This window comes from Mytilus galloprovincialis, chromosome 9, assembly GCF_965363235.1.
Source record: "Mytilus galloprovincialis chromosome 9, xbMytGall1.hap1.1, whole genome shotgun sequence".
Lineage (NCBI taxonomy): Eukaryota > Metazoa > Mollusca > Bivalvia > Mytilida > Mytilidae > Mytilus > Mytilus galloprovincialis.
In genome coordinates, this window is record NC_134846.1 from 57,239,604 (window position 1) to 57,250,980 (window position 11,377).

At 35.6% G+C, this 11,377-nt stretch overlaps 1 long non-coding RNA gene across 1 annotated transcript; it reads left to right on the forward strand.

Annotated features, from left to right (window-relative positions):
* The first annotated feature begins 1,194 nt into the window (after positions 1-1,194).
* On the forward strand, positions 1,195-9,917 carry LOC143045394 (uncharacterized). The gene is made up of 3 exons (XR_012968946.1): positions 1,195-1,968; positions 2,539-2,622; positions 9,833-9,917. It is a non-coding gene; the product is annotated as an uncharacterized LOC143045394 (long non-coding RNA).
* The last annotated feature ends 1,460 nt before the right edge of the window (positions 9,918-11,377 follow it).

Here is an 11,377-nt window from a genome sequence, read left to right on the forward strand (position 1 = left end):
AGACATAAATCGATTGACCCTTGTACCCCTATTTTTGACATTTTTATCTATTGTGTCTGTTTGTTTGTTCACGCATCAGTGACAATATAATGGAATTTGATGCGACTGTCATACAAGTGAGAGATTTAGCTAGCTATAAAACCAGGTTCAATCCACCATTTTCTACATAAGAAAATGCCTGTATTAAGTCTGGAATATGACAGTTGTTATCCATTCGTTTGTTGTGTTTGAACTTTTGATTTTGTCATTTGCTTGGGGACTTTCTTTTTTGAATTTTCCTTGGAGTTCAGTATTTTTGTGATTTTACTTTTGAGAGAAACAAATCCGGGTAACATACTAAAACCGAGGGAACCACATCCACTGTTAGAGGTAAACAACGAAACAACAGAAACACTGAAGTGCGACAAAAACAAACGCAAACCTACATAGAAACGAATTGTTTTATAACAACTGCCAAATTCATTACTTGGTGCAGGACATTTTCAGGAAAATGGTATGTTGAACCTGGTTTAATGGCTAGCCAAATCTCCCACTTATATGGCAATGTTAAAAACATCGCTCAAATGACAACGTTATGTGACAGGAACATAGCAAGAACACTCGGCAAAGAGAAATATTTAGATTAATAATATAAAAATCTTTACAACATGTAAACCGCAAATTAACAACGATCATCTTCCATTAATAAGACAGACAGGAAAAAACAAACAGCGACGTATTTTTGGGAGGAAAATCTGATTTTGGTATTCATGCAATTATTTTCACAATATTATTCCAAACAATTATCATGATAAGGACGGTATCGAGGGCTGGTTTATATAAATGCTGTGACGCTGTCATAATTATTTGGACGAACACAATGAATGATAAGATGTTTGCCTACAAAAATTCAAGTGTGAAAAATCACTGACCCCAATTTAGACGCAAAAATATATACAGGTAAATTAGTTAGGCGAAATACTCTTCAATATCATTAAAACGACATATAACTATGGAACTAAAGCTAAACAAAGTTTTATATGTAAATATTGTTCCAAACACTCTATTTCCGATTATTAAAAGAAATAGCAAATCCCAAGCCACGTTATAGCAAATACTGTGTTACAACCCTAGATTAACCCACTGGTGAAGCCTTCGACAAACTAACGAAAGATATACACAAGTGGTAGTGGTTCTCCGTTTATCAATGTCACCGTAACAAATTATCAGCTGAATAAAGAAAGAGAAATACTATACTGATTTCGATTTACTATGATTTACTATCATTTACGCATTCATTCATTCATTCATTCATTCATTCATTCATTCATTCATTGACAGACTATGACAATAGACTTTCACTATACTTTCTGCACGATAATTTAATGCATGTAATCCCGCCACAAATTGTCTGTACTATATATACTGTCTACCCGTAAAAATACGGGTATTCACACTTACTCAGCACATTAGAGCTGCGGGATCTATAACTTTTTCCCTATTTTCAGGTAAGCACATTTTCACTTTTAAAGGCCTTTTATTGCATGTTTTGCCTGTCAAATTCACGGTCCAAATTATAAGGAAACTTTTAATTACATAATTGTAATTCATTTATTAATGTATTTTCAGTGTGAATAAAATATTGGAAAGCTTATACTAGTCACTTATCAGCCCAAATAGAATAAAACCATGTGGCCAAATGACCCTGTGACAAAATGGAGGTTCCACCGAGATTAAAGCAATCCATTTTCACGTTGTACACCAAACCATTACAATAACAGTCCGTTGTCAGAAATTATAGAGAGCCATAAAGAAAACTGGTTATCTGGTTATAGCCTGTCAACGACAAATTTCCTCCAAATTCCTGTTAGCAGTTTAAGGCAGTTTATATACGAAAACTACGAAAACCGTTTGACGGAGAATTATTAATGCCGGCTTGAACATATATTTTATGGAGGGTAATATTTCAAACATGCTTCGTGTGACAAGGTACGCCAACGTCTAATTTCTTAAGTATTTAGCGCATACCTTTAGAGAAAGATTTTGTGAATCGTTCAATTAGTTTGAAATGAATGTTAGTCTCATGTGAAAATGTTTAAATCTAGCAACACAAGTTTTGTGAATCGTTCAATTAGTTTGAAGTGAATGTTAGTTTCATGTGAAAATGTTTCAATCTAACAAAGCAAGTTGGTGAATACTACATATGATGTGCTTATTAGTATATCCGTTATTATGTATTGATTATGAAGTGAACTTCATTTATTAGTTCGTTTGTACTACGAATCTACTCAACCGTAGGATTGATTTCGACTACTTACTATACACCTTGATGAGGATCAACCCGAAATTGACATAGCACGTGATAAAGTTAAATGTAAACTGAAGTTAGAACTGTGTGTTTTCTTTGATACAGACAATTGAAATATATTTATTTATTTACATGAACAGTAAAGTAAATACATTGATTTGAAAATGAAAATATTTTAATTCATATATATGTTTTGAAATTGAATTGTGAACATGTTTCCTTATTGTTAATTCCTCAAATATATTTTTCAGAATATAACTACTATAGCACAGCACTCAGAAAATACCTGCACGATCGTAAAATTCTTTTGCACTTTGACCTTTGACATGTAAAGGGTGAGTAGTCATTTCATTATTCATGCTCATTTCATCATTATCATTATTCGTTGTTTTGTCCTTGAATTTGTGTATATATTTGTATTGTCTCAGTACCGTTACATTTTTGTGGTATAGAACTGAGAGTTCTATTCAAATACAGCCAGTACAGTTTGAGTATAATATAGTTAACATCATGGCTAGTGAAAAAGACTTAGAAAAAGAGATCGAAGATGATTTATCTGAGAGTATGTCTAAAGCACAAATAGATAAGATGATTAAGTTCTTACATACACACACTGATTATAAAGTTATAAAGGGTCATGAACTTAGACATAGTACCCCTAAGGTTAAAATTGAGAGTGAACCACCCCCAAGGCCCCCTCCCCCTCCACCGATTAGAAAGTCTAGTTTTTTACATACTAGTGTTGTCAGGGGAAAGTCATTTTTTGGCGATGTGTCGACTAGTTATAGTGCTTTTCAGAGGCCCAAGTTTCCTATTTTTTCGGGAGAAGCTAAGAGTGAAGCGACATTTGATGTTTGGATGTTTGAGGTGAAATGCGTTTTACGAGAGGGAAATTTTTCTGACCCGGTCATATTACAGTCTGTTAGGGGTTCATTGAAGGGTAAAGCTCGGAGTTTGTTGTTGTCATTACCTGAGGATGCTTCTCCTCAGCAGATACTTGAAAAGTTAGAGGGTGTGTATGGTAATGTTTATACCAGTGAGGCTTTACTTGAGAAGTTTTATAAGGAGACTCAACAACCTTCTCAATCAGTAGCTGATTTTGGTATGACTTTAGAGTCAATAATTCAACCTGCTGTTGAAAAAGGTGATATTAGTTTCGATACTAAGAATGAGATGCTCCGATCTAAGTTTTGGTCAGGAATAAGAGACCCACTTCTTAAAAATTCAAGTAGGTATAAATTTGATACAGTTAAGGATTTTGATCAGCTTAGGAAGGAAATCAGAGCTATAGAGCTTGAATTGGCAAATTCTGAAAAAGCTGTTAGCACTGTGCAACATCAGCCTATTTCTACCGACTCGGTCAAGCTTGACGATATATTGAAAAAAATTGACCGTATGGGTAAGAGATTAGAAACTTTAGAAAACAAAACACCAAAAGAGACAAATAAGGTAACAGATAATCATGGTCAGTCTAACCCGGGATATTCCACTGGTTCTGGACGTGGAAATTATTCGCGGAGTTATGGTCGAGGTCGAGGATATCAGAATCGGAGAGGTCGCGGTGGTAATAGGAATACTTACAATAATCAGTCTGGAAATTCACGACAAAATGCTAATGGCGATTTAAACGAATAGGAGTCTCCAATGAAGGACGAATTGGAGATTCTAAACTCGTTGCTGCCAAGCATAGTCCTACGTTAGTTAAATCTACAGATGATATTGTAAGTAAGCCTAAAACTACTTTGTTAGATAGAATGGTCGGTAAGGCAAATGAAACACATGTTTATGTGAACGGACAAAAATGTAAGTCTTTGATAGATAGTGGATCTATGGTGTCTACTATTAGTGAACCTACATTAAGATCGTTCCACACAGTCCCCACGATAAAGACTTTAGATGAGTTTATTCTCTCAGTACGAGTAGCTGAGGGTTCACAGTTGCCATACCTTGGGTATGTTGAGGTAAATATAAAGGCACCATTTCAAACTGAACCTATGATGGTCCCATTATTAGTTGTACCCGAGACAGATTATAATAGATCTGTTCCTATTATAATAGGTACAAACGTATTAAGGCCTATGAAGTCCACTTTAACAAGTGATTCTGAGGTAAATATACCACATGAATGGGATACAGCATTTTCAGCTATGGACTCTAGTATTGTGAGTCTTGTAAAGTCCACAAATAAACGACCTATTAAGGTAAGCCCCATGTCCAGCATGACTGTTACAGGGTTGTGTAAGGCAAAGTCTAGTATACAGACGGCAGTTACCGAATGTGTTGATGATAATCAGAGTAGTTTAGGGGTATGTCCAAGAGTGGTTAACCTGAAGTCTACTGGTACAAACAGGATACCAGTTAGGATATTTAATATGTCAACCAAGGTAATATATGTGAAGCCTAAAAGTGTTCTTTGTGGATTGAATGAGGTAAAGATTGTACGTCATGCTGCTTTAGATAGTTCAGTTGAAGAAACAGGTGAAAAGGCGAGTGATGAATGTGATAAAGGTAAGATATTAAAGAATATAGGTGTTGAGTTGACAGAGGTGACACCAGAAACAAAAAGTAAGTTGGAAAATCTTATCTGTGATTGGAAGTCCGTATTTTCGACTGGTCCTACTGATTTAGGTTTTACCACCCTAGTTGAGCACGAGATACATCTCACAGATGAGAAGGCATTTAGAGAGCCATATAGGAGGATACCACCTTCAATGTTTGAAGAGGTAAGAGAGCACATTAGAGAGATGTTAGAAGCAGGGGCTATACGAGAGTCATGTAGTCCATACTCTAGTAATGTGGTATTAGTACGTAAGCCTGATGGTTCACTTCGTTTTTGCATTGACTTTAGGAGGGTCAATAAAAAGACTATAAAAGACGAAAGAGGTTTGCCGAGGATAGATGACACGTTAGATTGCCTAGCAGGGGCAAGGTATTATTCTAAATTAGACCTTCGTTCAGCCTACTGGCAGTGCGGGGTTAAAGAATCAGACAAACAGAAAACAGCATTCAATTTAGGCCCGTTAGGGTTCTATGAATGCAACAGATTACCATTTGGTCTCACCAATGCATGTTCTACCTTCCAAAGGCTTATGGAACGATGTATGGGTGAGCTACATTTAAGAGAATGTCTGATTTATTTAGATGATATTATCATTTATTCGAAGACAGAAGAAGAGCATTTCAGGAGGTTAGAATCCGTTTTCTCTAAGCTGAAGGAGCACAACCTGAAGTTAAAAGGTAAGAAGTGTGAGTTTTTCAAGAGAGAGATCAAATATCTGGGTTTTATTGTATCCAATGAGGGTATCAAAACAGATCCAGAAAAGACCTCTGTCGTGAAAAACTGGCCCACTATTAGGAATGTGAAGGATCTGAGAAAGTTTCTCGGATTTACTTCATATTATAGACGTTTCATTCAGGATTATGCAAAGATCGTTAAACCTTTAAACGATCTATTGATTGGTCATTCGACACAGAAGAAGAAGGTAAGTACGGTAAGACGGAAAAAGGCACCAACCAGGTGGTTCTGGAACGAGGCTCAACAGGAAGCTATGGATAAGGTAATTGATAAGTTAACCTCACCTCCTATATTAGCTTACGCTGATTATAAACTTCCGTTTACTGTGCATATTGACGCCAGTAACGATGGTTTAGGAGCGGTTCTTTATCAGACACAGGAGGGCATTGACAGAGTAATTGCCTATGCCAGCCGTAGCCTACGTGGAGCAGAGAGACTTTACCCGACCCATAAAAGAGAATTTCTAGCTCTTAAATGGGCGGTGACCGATAAGTTCCACGAGTATCTGTATGGCAGTAAATTTGAAGTCAAAACGGATAATAATCCATTGACATACGTTTTTGATCGAGCTAAGTTAGACGCCGTCGGACATAGATGGGTCGCTTCTCTTTCAAATTACGATTTCAAATTAACATACAGAACGGGTAAGTCTAATGTAGACGCTGACGCCTTGTCTAGAATACAACCAGAGACTAAGCAGATGTTTAGTGATGCGATTAAAGCGGTATGTACTTCTAGTATTGTTTCTCCTGGTCCATTTATTGAGACCGTTTTATTGACTGAGAGTGTTGCCACTGAAGATTTACATGAGGTAAGTATTAGTAAGATTGACTGGCATGAGGAGCAGAACGCAGACCCGTCTATTCGGAGAATTATTGCTTTAGTTCAGGGTAAACATAAACCAACCAAAAGGAAGATATCATTAGAGACGGAGGAAGTTCGTAGGTATTTACGTGATTGGGATAAGTTTACATTAAAGGATGGGATATTGTACAGAAACAGTAGTCTGTATAATGAAAAGGTAACACAGTTAGTTTTGCCATCAGTACTCAGAGATATTGTACTACAGGGTTTACACGATGATGTAGGACATCAGGGTAGAGACAGGACATTATTCCTTGTGAAATCTAGGTTCTTTTGGCCAGGAGTGGACAGGGATGTAGAAACTAAGGTAATGTCTTGTGAGAATTGTATTCTGAGGAAGTCAAAGACGTGTAAAAAGTCGGCCGAAATGGTAAGTATACATACATCGTATCCTCTTGAGCTAGTTTGCATTGACTTTCTCACTTTAGAACAGTCAAAAGGTGGGTATGAGAATATATTGGTCATTACGGACCATTTCACTCGCTACGCTCAGGCAATACCTACACGTAACCAGACGGCTAAGACTACAGCTAAGTGTTTATGGGAGAACTTTATTCAGCATTACTCATTTCCGACTAGATTACACAGTGATCAAGGACGAAATTTTGAGTCGAGGATTATAAGCGAATTATGTAAGTTAGCTGATATTAAGAAGTCGAGGACGACCCCTTACCACCCCCAGGGAAATGGACAGTGTGAGCGGTTTAACCAGACACTGTTAAACATGTTAGGTACGTTAGACGAAGATAAGAAATTAGATTGGAAAACCTATGTAGCGCCTCTTGTCCACTCTTATAATGCTTCGAGACATGAAAGTACAGGATATAGTCCTCACTTTTTGATGTTCGGTTGGCATCCAAGACTGGCTATAGATGCGTTTTTAGGTATTTCATCTGGTTTACCTGCTAAAGATCACAAGACATATGTAAGTAATCTAGAAAAGAGACTACAGTTCGCATATAAAACAGCAGCCAAGGTAGCGGATAAGGCAGGTAAACGTCATAAGACCAGGTATGATTTGAAAGTAAGACATTCTAATCTACAGAAAGGGGACAGAGTTTTGCTCAAGAAAGTAGGATTTAAAGGTAAGCACAAACTACAGAACAAATGGAATAGAGATCCATATATTGTCGAGTCTCAGCCAGATACTAGTATACCTGTATACGTACTTAAACCTGAACATGGTCGTTCAAGGAAGGTAACTGTACATAGAAATATGCTACTACCCATTTTTTCACTACCTACAGATGAGATAGTACGACAACAAATTCCGTCTAGTTGTAAAAAGGGTAAAACCTTTACTAGACCACAGAATTTGCAAAAAGACGATACTGTTGATTGTGATAAAAATGAGCTAATGCTCACAGAGGTACGTAGTAACTCTAGCGATGAGGATGATGATGATATATGTATAGTTGCTACTCGGTCTCCTAGGGTAATAGATCCTGACCGAAGTTCACAGTTGGTACTTAATCCTCAGGCCCCAGAGTTTTTACCGTCATCGTCTAGTAGTTCTTTACCAGTTTCAGATTTAAGTAGATCTCGTTCAGATTTTAGTGGAGATTTGCTAAGTGATACGTCAGGTCAGTCTAGTGTACATTCTGGTGTAAATGATAGCTCTACATTAAGGGGTATGTCTGCTAGTGGTCATACGGAAAATAACTCCGTTGCCTTTGAGGCTACAGACTCACAACCTGTCTTACGTCGGACGACTAGACAGTGTAGAGCCCCACAGCGTTACCAGGATTTTATTTTGTATCGTTGATTATTTTATAAAATTTACAGTTAGTTTTCAGTCATATCTTTGATTAAGTGTTATTTTAGATATGTTTATTTGGTGTAAATATGGTTTTAGTATATATTTTTGTTGTTTATAGATGGCATTATATCCTCATTCGTATCTGTTTGCATCCAGTAGAGGGAAGTGTTTCTCTGGTATGGCTTGCAAAGATATTATTATCAAGTCCGGTGGTAAATTGCAAGATTTGTGCCGAATAGCTATTTCTAGACTTAAGGGTGATACGTGTGTTCATAGTATTGTATACTTTGTTATCGGAATTCCCGATATTTGTACTTTGACAAGGAAAAAAGATGGAGTTTCTTATTATGAAGAGTCATGGTTAAATCTCGACGTAGATCATGTGTCTAATATGAAAAATTTGATTTTGGATACTGAGAGTAAAATCAAGAAGCATGGAGGAAAAGTTGTGTTTTCAACTATTGCTGCATCTAGTTTCCGGGATTGGAATAATCATAGGCTTATGATTCATAAAACCAAATATTTGGTATATGAGGAAAATTATCCGGAAATGCAAGAAAAATTACATGAGATTTTACGGGAGACAAATAAGTTCATAACTGAGCTAAATTGTAGAAACCATATGATCACTCCGTTTTTACACACATATGTTCAGAAGAAGAAGGGTGATAAGATTAAGTATATGTTTTCCAAGTTAGTGGATGGTGTACACCCATCGAAGAATTTAAGTCGTACATGGTTTTTGTATATGGAAAGGATTATTTCAGAGAATGAGAAAAATTTGTCTAGTGTCACTTAGAAATGAGACTTGTGAGGTTGCTGTCTTATATGTTTGTGTCATTCATGAATAAATTTTGTTTTGTTGTATAATTGTGTTTTATTTTTTGTATTAGGATTTGATATAATGATTAGGATTATGGTTCATTTAGTTCATGTCATTTCCACTCTGCATTCTGGGTAGAGTGGCACTTGCTGCCTATTTAACTTTGTATGATGGATTTTTTACATGATTTTGTTGTTGTTGTCCTTTATCCTAGATTTTGAACTTGTATTTCACTTTTGTATATAACGTGTGTGTGTGTATAGAATTTGTCATTTCTATGTTATATTGCAAAAGACTATAATCTCGTTAAGTTTTCCTGATGGACTTATTGTGATTTGGAGATAAAATTTCAGGGACGAAATTTTCTCCTTGGGCCGAGAATGTGTCACCGTAACAAATTATCAGCTGAATAAAGAAAGAGAAATACTATACTGATTTCGATTTACTATGATTTACTATCATTTACGCATTCATTCATTCATTCATTCATTCATTCATTCATTCATTCATTGACAGACTATGACAATAGACTTTCACTATACTTTCTGCACGATAATTTAATGCATGTAATCCCGCCACAAATTGTCTGTACTATATATACTGTCTACCCGTAAAAATACGGGTATTCACACTTACTCAGCACATTAGAGCTGCGGGATCTATAACTTTTTCCCTATTTTCAGGTAAGCACATTTTCACTTTTAAAGGCCTTTTATTGCATGTTTTGCCTGTCAAATTCACGGTCCAAATTATAAGGAAACTTTTAATTACATAATTGTAATTCATTTATTAATGTATTTTCAGTGTGAATAAAATATTGGAAAGCTTATACTAGTCACTTATCAGCCCAAATAGAATAAAACCATGTGGCCAAATGACCCTGTGACATCAACTTCAGAAGCAATATCGTCGGCTCTCCAAATTTTTACGAAGTGCTGTGTCTTGTTTGCAAGTTTGCGGTTCATTTTCAAATCCTTGCACTGTACATGTTTATATATATATATAAAACAATAATATAGGAAACTAGTATACCGTTGTTCAAAATTCATTAATTGATTGAGAGAAAACAAATCCGGGTTGCAAACTAAAACCGATGGAAAAAACGGAACAACAGAATCACTGAATTGCAACAAAAACAAACGCCAACATAACTTATATAGAAAAACAGACTATTTGATAACAACTGCCTTATTTCTGACTTGGTAAAGGACATTTAAAAAAAACCACCCAATTGATATGGCAATGTTAAGTCTCTCTCATGGGAGTCTTAATTCAGTCCTTACCGGAATTGTCTAAGTGTATAATACTTATGTTTTATCCAAAATGTTCTACTTAAGAAAATGCCTGGACCAAGTCAGGAATATGACAATTGTTGTCCATTCGTATGATGTGTTTCCGCTTTTGATTTTTCCATTTGATTAGGGACTTTCCGTTTTTAATTTTCCTCGGAGTTCAGTATTTTTGTGATTTTACTTTATACACCAAAATCAGTCATTGTGTTACTGATTGGATTAGTATAAAGTCAATATAGTATTTGCTAGGTTACTGTCACCTTGTACACTGTAAAGTACAAACCTAAATTAGTTTTTTTGTTCTAATGCATGGTTTACATATTGGCCAGTGTATTTGATTGCAGTTTATATATTTCTTTCTTGTTGACCAAGTTTAATCAATTATATAACAGAAACAAGATAAGGTTAGTGTGTCCTATTGCAAAGGGATAATACTTTATAGGTCACTCTAAACCGTCTTATCAAATTCACAACAAAGGCACCATTGGTATTAACAATGAACCGATTGCAGTTTATTAAATTATTATTTCAATGTGTCTTCGTTTTCAACTGCATGCTTTTATATGGGTTTCTCATGAGAAATAACCCAAAACAAGCTAGAGAATTGCATGCTAGAAAAACAGCTACCAATGTTTGTTATTTACCAGCGGACAAAAACAAACGAGCAAGAATTGAAGATTTACTATTGATGGTGAGTATACATTTTCTACCAAGTCAAATAGGTTCAGCATACAATCGTTCTTAATTATTGAGTTCTCTCTTTATCAAAAAATAACAGGTTTAATGTAAAAAAAATTCACGTTTTAAAAAGGCCAAGATATAAGAGATCAGATTGTTCTAATCAAAATTGCTTAGAAGTCACTGAAATTTAAGTATAAATGTGATGATCTCATATTTATGACTTGTTCTTCAGGTGCTCATTTGGAAGACAAATATTATTAAAACTAAAACACTTCATTGCAACTTTGTACATGCTCTTTGTCAGTGCTATAAATTCACAGTATTTGCTAAAATAGTATATAAAAGTGATGGTGTCGTACTACAAACGTTTGCACAG